This window comes from Gadus chalcogrammus, chromosome 19, assembly GCF_026213295.1.
Source record: "Gadus chalcogrammus isolate NIFS_2021 chromosome 19, NIFS_Gcha_1.0, whole genome shotgun sequence".
In the NCBI taxonomy this organism is placed as follows: Eukaryota; Metazoa; Chordata; class Actinopteri; order Gadiformes; family Gadidae; genus Gadus; species Gadus chalcogrammus.
The window spans coordinates 4,702,919-4,721,342 of NC_079430.1; the positions used below are offsets into that span (position 1 = coordinate 4,702,919).

The 18,424-nt window shown below is 47.4% G+C and overlaps 1 protein-coding gene across 23 annotated transcripts in view; it reads left to right on the top strand.

The window, feature by feature from the left end:
• The window catches only part of LOC130372264 (NACHT, LRR and PYD domains-containing protein 3-like), an 88,577-nt gene that overhangs the window by 27,667 nt on the left and 42,486 nt on the right, over positions 1–18,424 (top strand). The window lies entirely within an intron of this gene.

The window sequence follows — 18,424 nt, forward strand, 5'->3', positions numbered from 1 at the left end:
ACAACACCGCAACTGCAAATTAACCACACAGAGATAACCATGGCAACCGGTCAAACAAATGTTCTCATTCTGCGCGCGCATCTGTTTGTTGATTAACAAATAACCCCCCTATTGAACGAAGTTAAACCGAGTGAGCGTTCCGTTCACAGACACCAGAATGAACGAGTTCACAGCAACGTTCACCAGGCAGTAATACAGTACGTTCAGTTCACGTTCGCCGAAAATATGAACGCGTTCAGGCACAACACTGGTTACAGGCAGGTAGACAGGAAGGCCGGCAGTGTTACAGGCAGGTAGACGAGAACACTGGCAGAATTACAGGCAGGTAGGCGGGAACGCCGGCAGCGTTACAGGCAGGTAGACAGGAACGCCGGCAGCGTTACAGGCAGGTAGGCGGGAACGCCGGCAGTGTTACAGGCAGGTAGACGGGAACGCCGGCAGCGTTACAGGCAGGTAGACGGGCAGATGAACCAGAAGAAGGTAGGCAGGTAGGTAAGTGGTTGGAGATCCTGGGGTGAGAGAAAACCATATTAAACTCACGAAAAACAGGTAACATGAAATTATAACTTGAATACCTGATTCCCAAAAAGCCGTGACTGGTAATCTGCTAATCCCCTCCATGATCATTTAGATCTCATGATCAACGTTTTCAGTGCACTGCATTACTAGTTACACTGCAGAACACTGTATTTAGTTTAAATGCTGTCTGTAAAGTTCTAGACACTATATAAAGCTATAAAAGCCTTCCCTACCTGTCCCTTCACATCGATATAAATGAGGATATAATGACCAAATAATCCAGATTAAATGTGCAGGACAACATTTTCAATAAACATGGTTGCTTGTTGATTATTGTATTAATATTTTATGTTTATGGTGTTTTTAAGTTCTATCAAAAGCTTGTGTTCAAATATAATGTATCTAATGAGTGTCACAGATTGTTTTCATGCATGCTTTACCTTAGCAGCCTGTTATTATAGGTAGAACTTTTTGATATAGGAGGAGGAGCCTTAGCGCTGGCGGTAGAAAAAAAGACCACCTATGCGATAAAAACATTTGACATTTTATTTGAAGTGAGTAATTCTTTTAAAATATATCACACAGATGGATGGTACGTGACATTTGGTGCCAACAAATTAAAAAGTTAGTATAAATGTTAGTCTTGAGCCCTGCTGCCTGGGACAGCGAGTACACATCATCCCAGAGTGATTATTTCCACTGGGTTCCTAGTCCTAGATTATTATATTTAGGTTAGGGAACTCTGGCAGGGTGGTTGAAGACAATGTGAGGTGGATTGGGAAATAATTCCCTTTTCAGTATAATCAGTAGAATCATCCTATTACACAGTAGTGTAATAACTACGTAATAAAGGTATTCAGAATGTCTGACGACTGAGTTGCTTACATGGTAACGATTCTCACTATATAACCAGTGTCCCCATTGCTGTTTCTCTTAACCAATATATAGGCCTATCCTCTTTTTAAATACCAATATACGTTGACAGTAAGAAAGAATTTTCCTGAAGACATTGTGACAAGTGCATTGTGCAGGTCTCATGAGCCCCAACCCTAACACCTCCCGACGAGCTAGTGGTCGCCTTGCGTTGTTGACCCCCTCGTCAGTGCGTGATGATGAATGTGTGATTGAACCACTGAAGGCCACATTGGATGAAAGCATCTTCTAAATGCGGTAAATGTATGGAAAAATGTGGAAAGACAATTTATTGTAGAAGTTCGTTGTGCCAGGTGAGGCTGCTTCAGTCATCCACACTGAACACCCTTTTTGATTATACTTTTTTAATGAAATGTATTTGTTTCAGTCTAATATTGGGTCTAATATCAGGACTGATTATCTTACTAGTTTATCATTGTTTAGCTGTTTTTTCCCGCCTGTGTACTCTGCCTTTGTTCCTCCACCATGTAATGATGCATCATGCACCTTCCTCGACCCTTTCAGGGAATAAAGGCCCTGGTTTAACAAGACATTTATATATCGAAAACATTTATATATCTGTCTCATATTGTGTATCAATGTTTAATCTAATAAAAGGTTGGCATGGGAAAATGTGTGTGTAGTGTTTAAACAAGAAGTCACAACTTGAAGTCAGTGTTTCCAGTTTCCTCTTTTCTTTCCGTTGTATGATGAAATGTTGAACTGTTAGATCATTCAAGTTGTATCATTCATATTGTATCCATGAACTTTAATACCAATGCTTTCCTAAGACAACCTTCTAATAACTTTATTTGATTTAATCAAATTATATATATATAGATAAATATATATGTAAATATATAAATATATATACATACATACATGTAGATATAGAAAGATAGATGGAAAGATAGAAATAAAAGTTGGTAAATACTAAATAAAAAGTTTGGCTGTCACTCCTGTGTTGAGACATAAGAATCTGCAGACATCAGAAAGCTGGAGCCAAGCGCAGACGACAGTGGAAGTGGGATTAATTAAATGGGTTTATTGGAGGTGAAACCCTGAAAGGTGATGAAACTCCTGCGGCTGAACTGATGCTTCTGACACGTTCAAAGAGCAGCCTGACAATATCCTCATAAACGTTTAGGACACTTGAACTGCAACTAATGTTGACACAACCAGCATACCATGGACACCCTGCATAATAGGAACGTTTCCATATCACTGGATGTATCCAGAGAAAAAAAGGCCAAACAGGGCGTTGACCGGCTGAACTTCCTGTCCATTAAAATACATCCATGTGTCATGATCAAACTAAAATAATAGGAATAACGACTTGAGTTCACGATACAAGGATTGGTGCATAGTATTCTACCTGCGGTTGAAACAACTCAATTGAATATTAGACAGAGAGATAAACAAAATAACTGACTTCAAAATCTAAAAAGTAAAGTGTACTAGGTTACCTTTCTGCCACTGTTTCAGAAATCTCCAGTATTGTGGCCAGTAAACAAAAAAGGTACAATATGCAGTGTGGTATCCGGGAATGAGGAATGCGCCGGGAGTAAGTGAAACACGTGGCAACGGATGGTTTAAGCCGACTTTTGGCGTTTATTTCAATAGCAAAGAGGATAAGGGTGCGCTTGGGTCTCCGTGAGCCTCAAGCCTCTGCAGTCCATGCGTCTCTCTGCCTCTCCCGTCCATGCTTGTCTCTGCCTCTCTTGTAGTGGCTCCGGGCCTTTCTCCTCCCCGCCGCCAGGTGTCCCCCATCCCGCTGATTGGGGGGAAGGACCCGGTGCTCTCCGTCGCCGGCTGGTGGGTGGGGGTGGTACACCCCGTCCTTCACGGTTCCGCGGGCCCGTTCAGGCCGAGGCTTCAGGGGCGGGATGCCACACTCCCCCCCCGTTTGCTCAAGCCCCTGGTCTCCGGGGAACCCGCCCAGACAGGCATCCCGACGTGACAGGGCGTCGGCGTTGGCATGCTCCCGGCCCGGTCGGTGGTCCACCCGGAACCGGAAATCCTGGAGAGCCAGGAACCACCGTGTCACCCGGGCGTTGGTGTTCTTGGCCCCCGCCATCCACTTCAGGGGGGCGTGGTCGGTGACCAAGGTGAACTCCCTCCCCAGGAGGTAGTATCGCAACTTTTCCAGGCACCATTTAATGGCCAGGGCCTCCTTCTCCACGGTGGAGTAATTGCGCTCGTTGGGGAGGAGCTTCCGGCTGACGTAGGTTATCGGGTGCTCCTCTCCGGCCCGGACCTGGGACAAGACCCCCCCAAGTCCCACCTCCGAGGCGTCTGTGTGAACAATCACAGGGAGGTTAAAGTCAGGTGTGATTAGTACCGGTTCTGAGCACAGAGCCTCCCGGAGCGTCTTGAACGCCCGGTCCGCCGCCTCTGACCAGGTAACCCGGTCTGGTAAGGCCTTACGGGTTAGGTCGTTCATGGGGCTGGCCAGCGTGGCGTACCCGGTAATGAAGCGCTGGTAGTAGCCCACCAGCCCCAAGAACGCCTTCACCTGCTTCTTGGTCCTGGGTTGCGGCCAGGCCCGTATGGCGGCTACCTTGCCTTCCTGCGGCCGCACTGTCCCTCTCCCGACCCGGTACCCCAGGTACGTCGTCTCCTCTCTCCCGAGGCGACATTTGGCCGGGTTAGCGGTGAGGCCCGCCCTCCGCAGCTCTCCCAGCACGGCCCTTAGCTGGCGGACGTGGATATCCCAGCTGGGGCTGTAGATGATGATGTCATCGATGTATGCCGCCGCGTAATCCTGGTGGGGCCTCAGGAGCTGGTCCATCATCCGCTGGAATGTGGCTGGGGCACCGTGTACCCCGAAGGGGAGGACGGTGTACTGGTACAGTCCCCCCGGGGTGGAGAACGCCGTCTTTTCCCGGGCCGCCCGGGTCAACGGCACCTGCCAGTACCCCTTGGTCAGGTCCAGGGTCGACAGGTACCGTGCCGGGCCCAGGCGCTCGATAAGTTCGTCGACCCGGGGCATGGGGTAGGTGTCGAACTCCGATGCCTCGTTCAGCCGCCTGAAGTCATTACAGAACCTGAAGGTTCCATCCGGCTTGGGCACCAGGACCACCGGGCTGCACCAGGCGCTGCGTGACTCCTCTATCACGCCGAGCTGCAGCATTCGGCGCACCTCGGCCCGTATGGCCTCCCTCCGGGCCTCTGGGATCCTGTAGGGCGGAACCCTTACCCTTATGCCTGGTGCCGTCCGGATGTCGTGGTGGGTGGCGGCAGTCCTCCCCGGCAGGTCGGAGAACACGTCCCGGTGCTGGAGGACGATCTCGTCCAGGTCGTGTCTCTGGGCCGGGCTGAGGTCCTCCCCCACCGGCACCTCCGGGATCTCCTGCCGGGCCGCCAGGGACAAGGGAGCGGGGTCGGCGGGTGTCGGCTCCCCCCCCCTCCACTGCTTCAGGAGATTGATGTGATATAGATTCGTCGGCTTCCGCCTCCCTGGCTGGCGGACCCGGTAGTTCACCTCGCCCACGCGTTCCACCACCTCGTAGGGTCCCTGCCACTTTGCCAGGAACCGGCACTCCGCCGTGGGGACCAGGACCAGGACCCGTTCCCCTGGCTGAAAGGTCCTCAGCTGGGCTCCTCGATTATAGACCCTCGCCTGGGCCTGCTGCGCTTGCTGGAGGTGCCTCCGGACAATGGGCCACACCCGGGCCATGCGGTCACGCACCTGCTCCACGTGGTCCACGGTGGTGCGGTGGGGGGACGGCTGGCTCTCCCAGGCCTCCTTGGCGATGTCCAGGATCCCGCGGGGCCTCCGCCCGTACAGCAGCTCGAAGGGGGAGAATCCGGTGGACGCCTGGGGGACCTCCCGTACCGCGAACAGTACGTGGGGTAGTAGTTGGTCCCAATTCTTCCCGTCGGCCTGCATGGTCTTCTTAAGCATCTGCTTAAGGGTCTTGTTGAACCGCTCGACCAGGCCGTCCGTCTGGGGGTGGTACACCGAGGTCCGGAGCTGCTTCACCTGCAGGAGCCTGAGGACCTCCTTCATCACCCGTGACATGAAGCACGACCCCTGATCGGTGAGCACCTCCTTTGCTATCCCCACCCGGCTGAAGAGGAGCATAAGTTCACGGGCGACCGCCTTGGTGGTGGCGGCGCGCAGGGGAAGGGCCTCGGGGTACCGGGTGGCGTAGTCCACTAGCACCAGGATATAGCGGTGGCCCCGGCTGGTCTTGGGAAGGGGGCCCACGATGTCTAAGGCCAAACGCTCGAAGGGGGTCTCGATGATGGGCATGGGAATGAGGGGGTGTCTAGCGATGGCCCGGGGGGCTACCCGCTGGCACTCGGGGCATCCCTGGCAGTGGCGCTCAACATCCCGCTTAACCCCCGGCCAATAGAACCTGGCTAGGACCCGCTCCCGGGTCTTGTCCATGCCCAGGTGGGCCCCCAGGAGGTGGGTGTGGGCCATAAAAAGCACTTTACTGACGTAGGAACGGGGCACCACCAACTGTTCCCTCACTCCCCCCTCCCCGGAGGCTACCCGATATAACAGACCCCCCCTGGTGCTGAAGTGCGGGTGTGGTGTGTGACTCACCGAGTCTCGGGCCTGCCCGTCATGAACCAGGACGTGGCTCCAGGCGTGCTTGAGGGCCTCATCCTGGAGCTGTGCGGTGGCGAACTGGCCGGGTCGGGACGAGCCTCCCCCCCCCTCTGGTAAGAAGTCCGAGAACTCAGTAAGGGGGGAGCTCTCCGGGTCTTCCGGTGGGTCTGGTTGCTCGGAGGCTGTGAGGGTCTCCGGGGTGTCGGGGGTAGGTTCCGGTGTCTCGCTCCGGACGGGTCCTCTCGCCGTGCGCGCCGGGGTCCCCGGTGGGGAAGGTCCGTTCCCCTCCGATCCCTCGTCCTCCGCCGTCAGCTCCCCCGGGGACGATGGGCGCCGGGTGGCCCCGTAGGCCTGCCGAACCCCCCGCGCCCCTCTGCGGGGAGGGCCTCTCCAGCTCCGTAGCTCCCGCGTCGGGTCCCACAGCCGGTGGAAAATCGGGCAGTCCCTTCCGATTAACACGGAGACCGGAAGGTGGGGGACAATCCCCGCCCGGATCGTGAATACCCCATGGGTGGTGCGGACTACCACGTGGCATGTGGGGTATGTCCGGGTGTCCCCGTGGACGCAGGCCACCTCCATCGGATCCCCGGCCTTCCCGCCCGCCAGGTCGGGGCGAAGGAGGGTAACCGCACTGCCGGTGTCCAAGAGGGCCTGCGTGTCCTGGTTCATTACCCGCGCCGGGATGGTCGGACTCCCAGAGGTTCCCCGCGTCCAGCAGGTCGCCAACATGCACGTGGGGTCCGCCCCCGGGTCCGCGTACGCCGACGGCATCGACACATCACGTCCCCTCGGGCAGTAGCGAGCGATGTGGCCGTACTGGCCGCACCCGAAGCAGCGCCGCACCTCCCGGTTCTCCGGTACTCCGCTCAGGGGGGTGACGCCGGGAGCCGGGTTGCCGCTGGGGGGTCCCCTCGGGGCTTGGCCGGTCACGGCGCCGTGGGGCTGGGGCGGACCCGGCGTTCAGGAGCTGGGCCACCTGCCAGTTCTCCAGCTGGAGGACCAGGTCGTCCACGGTGGCAGGGTGATGGTGGGCCAGCACGCGGCGGGCGTCCGGCGGGAGTCGCCGCAGGGTGTGGTCAATGATCACCCGGTCGATCGGGCCGGGGCCCTCTCCCGCTGTCAGCCACCGCTTCACCAGCCGGCTGTGCTGGGCGATCTGGGTGCGCACAGCTCCCTGCGCGTCAAACCGCCAATCCTGCGCGCGTTGCGCGCGCGCCGCGAGGTTGTGGCCGTAGTAGGCCAGTATGGCCTGTTTGAGCGCCGGGTACTGGCGGGCGACGTCCGCCGGCAGGTCCTGGCTCGCCTGCTGGGCGGGTCCGGTGAGGAACGGCGCCACAATGTGCGCCCACTGCTCCTCTGGCCAGCCTTCCCTCTGTGCGGTCCGCTCGAAGACCTCGAGGTAAGCCTCCACGTCGTCTTCCGGTCCCAGCTTCGTGAGGCGGCTGGTCGGGGCGGCGGTCGGCGCAGCACGGACGGCGTGCTGAGTCAGCCGCAGAACGGCTTCGCGGAGCAGGGCGAGGCTCTCGGTGGTCTCCCGCTGGTGTTGCTGGGCAGCCAGCGCCGCGGCTCCGTCCGGGTTCTGCATGGTGGGGTAGTAGTAGTGGGAACGCTCAAGATGCCTGCATTCTCCACCATATGTGGTATCCGGGAATGAGGAATGCGCCGGGAGTAAGTGAAACACGTGGCAACGGATGGTTTAAGCCGACTTTCGGCGTTTATTTCAATAGCAAAGAGGATAAGGGTGCGCTTGGGTCTCCGTGAGCCTCAAGCCTCTGCAGTCCATGCGTCTCTCTGCCTCTCCCGTCCATGCTTGTCTCTGCCTCTCTTGTAGTGGCTCCGGGCCTTTCTCCTCCCCGCCGCCAGGTGTCCCCCATCCCGCTGATTGGGGGGAAGGACCCGGTGCTCTCCGTCGCCGGCTGGTGGGTGGGGGTGGTACACCCCGTCCTTCACGGTTCCGCGGGCCCGTTCAGGCCGAGGCTTCAGGGGCGGGATGCCACAGCAGATAATATATTGTTATTTCCTAAATATAAATACTATATTAAATAGAATTTCTGAAAAATATCCAAAAGTATTTCTGAAAAATATCAAAAACACTTTTTTCATTTTAAGTGTTTTGGGCTTAGCGTTCTAGGAAGAAGGGAGTGAGGGGAGTGAAAAGACCCACGGCATGCATCGGTGCCTGTCATAGCATTGACATTTCTGTAGTCAAAACAGCAAGTACCCGCTTCCTTTCTCCACAAAGACAACTGGGGAGCTCCACTCATTTACAGTGGGCTCAATAGCACCGATCTCCACGACACGATACTGAGGAGTCAAACTGTAAGATTGTTGTTTTATTTGGCGCAGTTGTTCCAGTGTCAACGTCGTGTTGTCATGGTATGTCTGTTTCCTTGTTTTGTTTTGGTGTGTTTCCCTGTGTTTCCTGTTTTACTTTATCTCTGTCTTGTTTCTCCCCATGTCCTGTCAAGTTTCCCTCCTGTGGGATTTCTTCTCCCTCCCCTAATGTGTTTCAGCTGTTTCTCGTTGCGGGCCCTGTGTTTTGTATTTAAACCCTTGTCTTTCCTTTGTTCCTCGTCGTATCATTGTGGTGAGTTGTGTCCTATGTGTTCTCGGTGTTCCTTGCCTTTTTGGAGCTAATAAATTGTCCTTTACCTGAACTGTCTGCTATTGGGTCCTACCTGCCTGCCTGTCACCCGCTAACTCTAACACATGTACTGGGAACTGTGTCAACCCAGGGGGTGTCTTTAACAGCCCTGGGTAAGACATTAAACAGTCCTAAAACTAGACCCACGACATCCTCAATTTGGGAGGACATCAGAGGTTTGTTCAGAATCTGCGAACATTCGCAGCGAGCGCGTTGACTTTAAGCAATACAATTTTAACGATTTTTAGACAACGTTCTCAACGTTTGTTTTAAACTGTCATCAAATTAAACAAACAAATGGAGAAAATAATGGCCATTGTATTAGCTGCAGCCTCCATGATAATTAACGAGTTTAGAGAAGAAGGTCTAGAAGTTGTCGATCTCGTAGAATGTATACTGCAGACAAGGAATTCGGACGATTCAAGAATAGAGGGCTACCTCACCGAAGTTGTGCCCACTTACTGCGCTGTCACGTTCGACCACCCACAGGTTCACGAGGAGAATAACCAGCCTTGACACAACTGTGTCTTCAACCGGCAATCAGGAAGGTAGGGCCCCCTACCACCTAAAATACCCACAGGCATTCCCGGCTTCTTCTCAGGTCTGGCGCCACCGAAAGCCTGCCCGACATGTCCTTCATCATGGTACCCCACGTCCAATGCCACCATAATGGAATACCTCCCAGGTATCGGCCAGCTCTGCCGCCTCCTTTGACAGTCTTCACACGCTTGTCAATGCTCCATCAAAGAGCTCCATCAGGTCCTTCAGCGATCAACCTTACACACCGTTAACCAATATGTCAAGCCACCACCCTGTTTGGCTCTGCCTAAATGTCCCCTGCATTAATCCTGACCTCGAACAATGCCTCGACAAGCTCTGCATTTATTCAGATGAGGACACTGTCAGCGCCATCGCCGAGCTTCAGCTACCAAGCAATCGTATCACCCTGAGAAGAATCCTGGGAATAAAGCACTGCCTAGACAGGTACTGCCCAACCGTCTCAGTGGTCTGCTCAGAAATGATGAAACATGAGCTTGAAGTGTAGTGCTACTCATCTAGCTAGCTCATCACAGAGGCACGTGTAGTAGCATAGTAGAAGCATTCAATGATGTGTGTGGAATGGGCCATCAGACTGTTAGCCCTAACCCTACTACGTAAACTATCAAAACAACTCTAAATTCCCCAAACAAACCCCCCCCTAAAAGCAACATAATGTGACGGAGCGAAGGGGCGGAGTCTGGAGCGTTGGTAACCTTACAGGAAGTGTCCGGCCCTGACCAATTTGGGGCCCTAGGCAAGACTTTTACTGGCGCCCCCTACCCCTTTGGATCGCACAGTAAATTCGACTACCAATGTTCACAAACTCAGAGAAGCTACAAAGCTTTGTCTTTGAGACTCTTTGATTTTAGATAGAAAATTAAACACACGAAACGTATTACAAACCAAGTAACAAGCAATGAATCATAAATACAATAAGGTATGCATAAAATACTGCAAAGAAATGCATGATGTTTACTAAAGGCATTCATAAGCAAAATAGTCGATAGAGTTCATATTCAAATTATTGTAAATACAATTAAATGTAGTATGGTTTATCTAGTTTGGTTCTAACCAGAGATTAAACAAGCACTCAACTGAAGTATAAAAAAAATACAATAATGTATCAGGGCTGTGCAGAGGTAGACGGGACAGCAGCACCTGATGCTGTGTCACTGGGGGTGTTGCTGAAATGTTTTAAAAGTGCATCTGAAGAGAGAAGAGAAGTATATGTGACGACTGCATGTTACATTTTAATAAAAAAACAGATGCTTGGTGTGCTATACATGAGACTAATATAGACTAATGATGAAAATGGGATGAGATTCATTCAACTTTATTGTCAATGCAATGCAATTCAATCTAACCACAGTGCAAAAACCAGTAAAGTGCACTGAATTGAATATATATGTATATATAGCCTATGAATGATATGTGAAAGCTAAGGTATGAAATATTAACATTCATACACTTTAACTGCACTTTAACACTGATGTCAACTTTAACAAACATAAACTGTGACACATAAAACCAAATGCTTACAACCACCCTATTACAAAGGGGATGGACAACTAAAACGATTTTAACTGACATACAAGCAGGAAAGACACCTGTAAAATAACACCTGAACGGGCCTAACGTTAAGTTTCCAAACGTCCCTGATGAATTTAAGGTGGAGTAACATTAACACAAGTCGACTCAGCTATTCATTGATTATTAAACAATTGTTGCTATCGTCCGAAGTAAGCTAGCAAGTTAACACTCTGCTCCAACAACGGTAACTACGATGCATTAAACTATTAATTTCATGCACTTTATCACATTGACATTACTGTGCCTCTATCTTTTTCACGTTTTTCCTCCTCTTCTTTCCTTCTTTTCCTTCCTTGGGAGCCAGATTGCTTCAGTCTTTTGGACATAATTCCGATACAGTGTCATTAATCGTTTTCTGCGTCTCGGGGTCACGGTCCGGTCTGATTCAGGCAGCTGGCCTCTTGACCCCGCCCACCTCAAAGAGGGCAGGTACAGAGCAACGAGCCAGGCAGGCACCCAGAAAACAGGCTTCTCCATTATTTAATGGTCTTTGCTATGACTGTATGTTGCTGTGGGCTTAAATAATATTTCGAAATAATAGTAGTAAGTGGTAAAAAAAAAATAGTATATATATATATAGATATATAGATATATATACATAGATATTTATATATATATATCTTTTTTTCTCCCCCCGTTTTCGGCGCCACCCGCGGATGACGGCGCCCCTAGCATTTGCCTATACTGCCTATGCCCAGGGCCGGCTCTGAGTGGTGGACACAAAGATTTCCAGAAACCTCTTTTGCCTAGACCAGTGTTTTTTTGCCATGCCAGTAGTAGGCCTACATGCTGGAGGATTCTCCTAACCCTAACCGTTCTATTGAACAAACACAACTTTTAGCATCCAACACTACTCAGTGTTTCCCCCAGAACTGTATGGTTAAGGCGGCAGCCTTAACGACAATATTGTCCCGCCTTAACTACCAATGTATATATACATTTTTTTAAATACAGATTTTTTAATTATTATGCATTAACAAAGTTAAAACTCTCATAGGGAAAGAAAACATACTTCCATCAGGCACAAAAAATAAAGATAAATACTGCATCGGTAATACTGTTAACAACAATAGTTTTGATTGAAACAGCGGAATCAGGTGTTTGTATATAGAATTGCGAACTGAAACCCTCACCGAAGACTGCAGGCCCCCCCCCCCCAAAACCACACACACACACGCTTAAGTTAATGAGACACTGTTGGTCTTTGCAAGATATATTTGAGACATTCGAAAAAAAGGGACAACTATTAGATGACTACGATACAGCAATAAAACTGCTCACAGACTATTTTAACGCCAGAAAAATGTAGAGTGAGACATTCCTCATGTTCCGTCAGGCAAAGCAAAACCCAGGAGAGACTGTTGATGAATATCACACGAGGCTGAGAAGGCAAGCCCAGAACTGTGAATTTGCTGTGGAAAAATAAATAAACACTGCACATCAACACTTCGGAGGAAAAGCACTGAGAGTCTCAGGCTTGGCTCTCAAAGATCTTTTTGACACTGGCTGGAGTCTTGAGATACAAGTACAGGCCTCAAGCATTTTAAATAAACAGGAAATATAGTAAGTTGCTATACCGAGCTTCATGCACAAGAACTGGATACACAAAAACGTTTCCAGACAAAACAAACTCAACAGACAAAATCCTCATGCACAAACTCTGGGGGTACATTTCCCCATCAAGGTAGTCGGCAACATTTCCAGACGAGTTTCAGACGCGTAAAAACTGTGATAATCTCTATCGCTTTGCACGTTCCTGCCTGTCAAAACAATGAAACAAAACTCAATATATCCAACACATAGTTAAGACCAGAATACAAGAGAGAAAATGAAAAGCAGGGAGTGAGAAATATTGAACTGGAGGAATATCAGGCTGCTGCAGTGTGTCAAGCGGCGATGGCTGGCTCCAGCTCAGATCATTATTATGTCTAGGTCACACAAACGCCTGATGACTTGAAACCATCAGTGAAAGAGGTTCTTCATGCTGACTGACCCATAGATTTTCTCGTTGACTGAGGAGTAACAGCAAATCTTCTGGACACAAATGCCTATGACTAGATCAAAATACTACTCTAGCCCCAACATGCTGGCAAACCGGTATCAGGCGATTTCGTGCTCACGAAGGTGAATTTATTGAATCATGTCCCAGACTTTTTGTGCTACAATGAACGATGTGTAAACCCATGCATTTTGAATAGGAGCGTTTTCCAGAATTTTTTGTGGTAAACAGAATGACACTTAAACCAACGCATTTCAATCGGGAGAGAATCGCGAAGTATACAGATATGTCAAAACAAGCTTCAGATTTTTCAGATTTTTGCAATGTGGAGGGGTGCTCCCACGCTCAGTGAAGGTTAAAGCCAGAGTGGATTTCCATTACCCGGGGAATCGCCGGCAGTTCATGAGAATTCCGGGGATGTGTTGGTTTTGTCTGAATTTTGTGCCAAATTCTTCTTCACTGACTAACCTTTTGCAGTAAGGTGCACAAGGTGGCTGTGGGTCTTAACCCCCCCCCCCACCCTTATTCCTAGAATGTTCAAATGCTCATGCTGGAGTTATCTGAAACAGGGGTAGAAAGGTAACGGAGAACGCTTTACTTTTTATATTTTGCAATCGTATACTGATTTTGTTTATTTCTATGTCAAATATTCAATTTAGTTGTTTCAACCGCAGGTAGAATACTATGCACCAGGGGCGAGTGTAGGTTCTGACTTTTGGGGGGGCTCAACCCCAGGAAGCCACATGGGTATATGCAGTATATAAAGTCCTGTCCAAGATTCTTTTTTTTCACGACCTTTATTTTCTTAGTTACTATGCTGTTGTATGTCTAGGCCGATAGCTGGCAGTGTCAGCTAAATAAGGCAGTTCTGAACGACTAAAGTGATGCAATGAAAAAGACTGTTTGGATGAAGGAATAATCAATGGTTGTGAACTCGAATAACAAATTTGAGGTATATCCTTTGTGTTAGTTACGCTCAAAAATAACCATATTTTCCTGAATATGTTACTGAAAGATATTGGTACAACATGTACTAGATTAATAATATGAGAAACATGCCACTATTTCGGGAGCACTAAATGATGTTGCCTCACTTTCATGGACCCATACAATTTTCTGAATTGTATCAACATACATTTTTATAAAACTTCTGATGCAAAAAAATCAACAAGTACAACATGTACTAGTCGAATACTATTAGAAACAGACCACGATTTCGGGAGCACTAAACTATGTTGTCTCACCTTCAGGGACCCATACATTTTTATAAATCTTCTGATGCCAAAAAATCTTGTTGTTCTGATGCAAAAAAAGGGTGCTAATTTCCAGTTTAAAAATAAGTAGCTGGCATTATTTTATCAGCTGAGGGCGTTTTCATTGCCATAACAACGTGAGCTAATCAACAAGTACAACATGTTCTAGACCAGTGGTTCTCAATTATTTTTCTTTCTTCCCCCCTCTATAACTCCCTCCCTGAATTGAAATAGCCTGCTATTGAGAACCTGCTAATATTTTTTTATTTAGATTAATAAAATTACCGGAGATCACATCTGCAACAACTTAAACTATATCCAACTTCAGTTTATTAACTCAATTTGTAACATTTAAACAAGACTGATAAGTCTGTGTGAATCTCAAAACAGAGAAACAACTGAGGGCGTTTGCCTGAGTCTCATAGTATTAGAACATGTTGTACTTGTTGATTAGCTCACGTTGTTATGGCAATGAATACGCCCTCAGCTGATAAACTAATGCCAGCGTTTTTTTTTAACTGAAAATTAGCACCCATGTCAATTTTTTCTGCTCCTTGCACCTTATCATGCTTATCATGCTGCGCAGCATTACAAGGCTCTGCCGACTAAAACATGAAGCCATTCAAGAAGAGGCATAGATAGAATTGTCTTGTGGTCAACTGTCATTTAACAGACATCTGACAGATTATGTCAAGGTTTTAAAATTATTAGTATTATTATCACCAGGTCATGTTATAACACAGCTGGAAATGGTGGATTTTCTGGTAAAGACTAGCAAGCCTCTTGCCTCTTGTGCTCGTGCTGCATTTTTGGTTTTGTCAAACAGGAGACGCCCACCCACCAATCAGAGGTTAGAGATTCCTGCAGGAAGGTTGCGCTCGATTTCTGAGTCCATTTGAGCCTGTTCATTTGTGTACAGCATCCATCCTCTCATTGCTTGTGTAAAAAAAAACGGTAGAATATTAGATTTGAGGACGAAACGTTAGGGTGGGCTAAGGCAAGTTTTAGGTGGGCTTGAGCCCACCCAAAAAAGGTCTAGCTTCGCCACTGCTAAGCACCACTCCTTGAATTGTGAACTCAAGTCGTATTTTCTTCCTATTTTCGCGAGTTTAATCGTGACACATGGATATACTTTAACGTGGACAGGAAGGTCAGCCCGTTTCAACGCCATGTTTGACATGTTTTCTCTGGATACATTCAGCGATATGGAAACTCGCCTATAAGAGTGTCCATGATAGCCTGGTGGTGTCCACATCAGTTGCAATTGAAGTGTACTAAACGTTTATGCTAATATTGTCAGGTTACCATTTGAATGTGCAAGAAGCATCAGTTCAGCCACAGGAGTTTCATCACCTGCCAGGCTTTGACCTCCAATTAACCCCTTTTATTCATTCCACTCCCACTGTCGTTGTCTGAGCTTGTCTCCAGCTTTCTGATATCTGCAGATTCCGGTTTCTTTAGTCTCAAATAAAGGATTGTCACCCAACTTTTTCCATCATTTATTAAAAGTATTTACCTACCTTTATCTCTATCTATCCTTTTATCTGAATGTCAGAGAATTTTAAAATCATGCTGCTCACCTATAAATCCCTACATGGTTTAGGGCCAAAGTATATAACTGATATGCTTCCATTACATAAGCCTTCTAGACCACTTAGATCTTCTAAGACCAATCTGTTAATTATCCCCAGAGTAAAAACAAAACATGGGAAAGCAGGATTTAGCAACAAATATAACTGGAATAAACTCCCTGAGGATTCAAGACTTGACCCAACCCTTGCCTTGCCTAAAAAATACTACAAGGTTGTCTTAGGACAGCATGTGTATTAAATTTGATGGATACAATATGAACGATACAACATGATTGATCTAACAGTTTAACATTACGTCATAGAACCACCTATAGTGGTGACTTCTGGTTTAAACACACCATACAAATTGTACCATTCCAACCTTTAATTTTGTTAAACATTGATACACAATGTGAGACAGATATAAAAATGTATTTACATGTTCAAACCATCCAATTAAGCAACCTGGTCTGGTTAAACCGGGGCATTTATTCCCTGTTAGGTTCGAGGAAGGTTTGTGATGAAACATTACATGAGGAAGAGAACAAAGGCAGAGTACACAGGGGGAAAAAACAGCTCCTAAAGATTGATAAACTAGTAAGATAATCAGTCCTGGTATTAGGCCCAATATTAGACTGAAACTAATACATTTCATAAAAATAATAATTAAACAGAGTGTGGTGGATTGCAGCAGCCTCGTCTGACTGAGTCTGACTGACTGGACTCTCCTGCATGGCAACATGGGTCAACATCTCATGTAATATTCTCCATCCACTTCTATTATAAATTGTCTTCCAACATTGTGCGTTTACATTTACTTTATTTAGCGTGTTTATGCTTCTATCCAAACTGGCTTAAAACGGTTCATTCTCACGTTCATCACAAACCGACGGCGGGGTCGACCATGCAAGGCAACAGCCAGCTCTTCCGGAGCTGTCTATCTATCTATTAATCTACTATATATATATATATATATATATATATATGTCTATCCATCCATCAATCCACCCATCTATCTCTTTATCTATATGTAATTAGATTGAATCAAAAAAATTAATAGAAGGTTATCTTAGGACAGCATTTGTATTAAAGTTGATGGATATGATATGAATGATCTAACAGTTTAACATTTGATCATAGAATGGAAAGACAAGAGGAAACTGGAACCACTGACCTCTAGTGGTGACTTCTGGTTTAAACACAACTTGAAACCATCACCCTGCACGCTTCTGTCTGCAGGTAACAGTAACAAAAGCTCCTCCTATTGGTGGAGCTTAAAATATAGAGCGCAACAGTCAGTGAGTTACATGACCCTCAAAAAAATGTAATTATTGGGTTAGTCCAACTATGATTGGATTATTAAGATGCATGTATACACCTTAGTCAAACTATAATCGAATCGAATCGAGTTACTCATAATCGAATTAAGACACCTAGATTATTCGATCATTAGTCGAATTAAGTGTGCATATATTTGGGTCGGATAGTTTTTGAAGCTGTTTGCTGGAAATAGCTTTTAGGGAAAAAAATCACGCCTACCGCTATTACCCTCTGTTTCAGTCTCTTCAGAATGCACTGTTTCAGGTGTCTGTAGCTTTAATGCAATTGAGCTGCTGCCCATTGACCAATGAGCTGTCACACAAAACCACTGCATGGAGGAGAAGGGATTGTTGCCGTTTGCGGAGTCCTGGATCTCTATATCTATAACATATAATAATAATATTTATGGGTATTTATATAACATTATATCTAATATCACGGCCAAAAGCTACTTGCGCCTCGGATGATATTATGAATCATAAAGACTGTGTAAAAAGTGTCTCTTGCACTTCCACAACAAGTTAAGACTCATAGTGGGGGAAATCTCTACCATGGTTGAGAGCAGTGGAGGCTTCTCCATTGAGGAGAGGGAGGAAGATCCTCCCTAAAATTGTTGAGAATAAAAAATGTAGATTGCCCCGACTATTGTAATGAATTAATGCCCTTAAATATGACTACTTTATTGCCTTTGAATATATAATGTTCGTTTCCCTAGGTAAAGGAACATTAGCACCCCCTATCGCCTATTGACAATTACTTCAGGGAGGAACGTCCTCCCTTCGCCGCCGTCCACTCCCATTCATTTTCTCGAAAGTACTGGCGGCCGGTGGATAACATGGGTTTCAATGGGAGAGAGGAGGAAAATCCTCCTCTGAGTGGGTGGGACCTTAAGGGGTCTGATTCGCGCAAAAATCTATCCGTCTGCGCTATGAACCAATAAGCAGGATCCCTGGATGTTGAGCAGTGTTGCCAGATGGTCCGATTTCCCACCCAATTGGGCTACTTTTAACCATGTTAGGCTGGAAAAATTATCACTGGGCGGGAAATCTGCCCAATCTGGCAACGCTGTCGATAACAAACCCGGTCTGCATTGCCGCGGTGCTCAGTCTGAGAGACGCAGAGCAAGTGAAATCTGCGATAGCGAGATCCTAAATGCACAATGGAAACATTGGATGTTAACGTCTTATTACAAAAACCATTCCATTCATTCAGAAAGAGGTAGACCACTTCCCAAAATCAAGGTCATCAGAAGTAATGGCAACGTCAGTGTTGTGAGTGCTACATGGTTTGCTAGGTACGCATGACTTACTGGTAGCATTACAAGCAATTGTAACTGAAAATAAACATAGCTAAATAACTTCAGTCAGTGAGGGCAAAAATAGGCCCAATAATAGGCCCAGATTTTTTTATTTACTTTTACAAATCAATAGTAGGCCTGATTTGACTAATATGCTTTGCATCCTTTCCTTCTCAAATTACAGTGATGCCACTGGTGGCTTTGTATCCATTTAG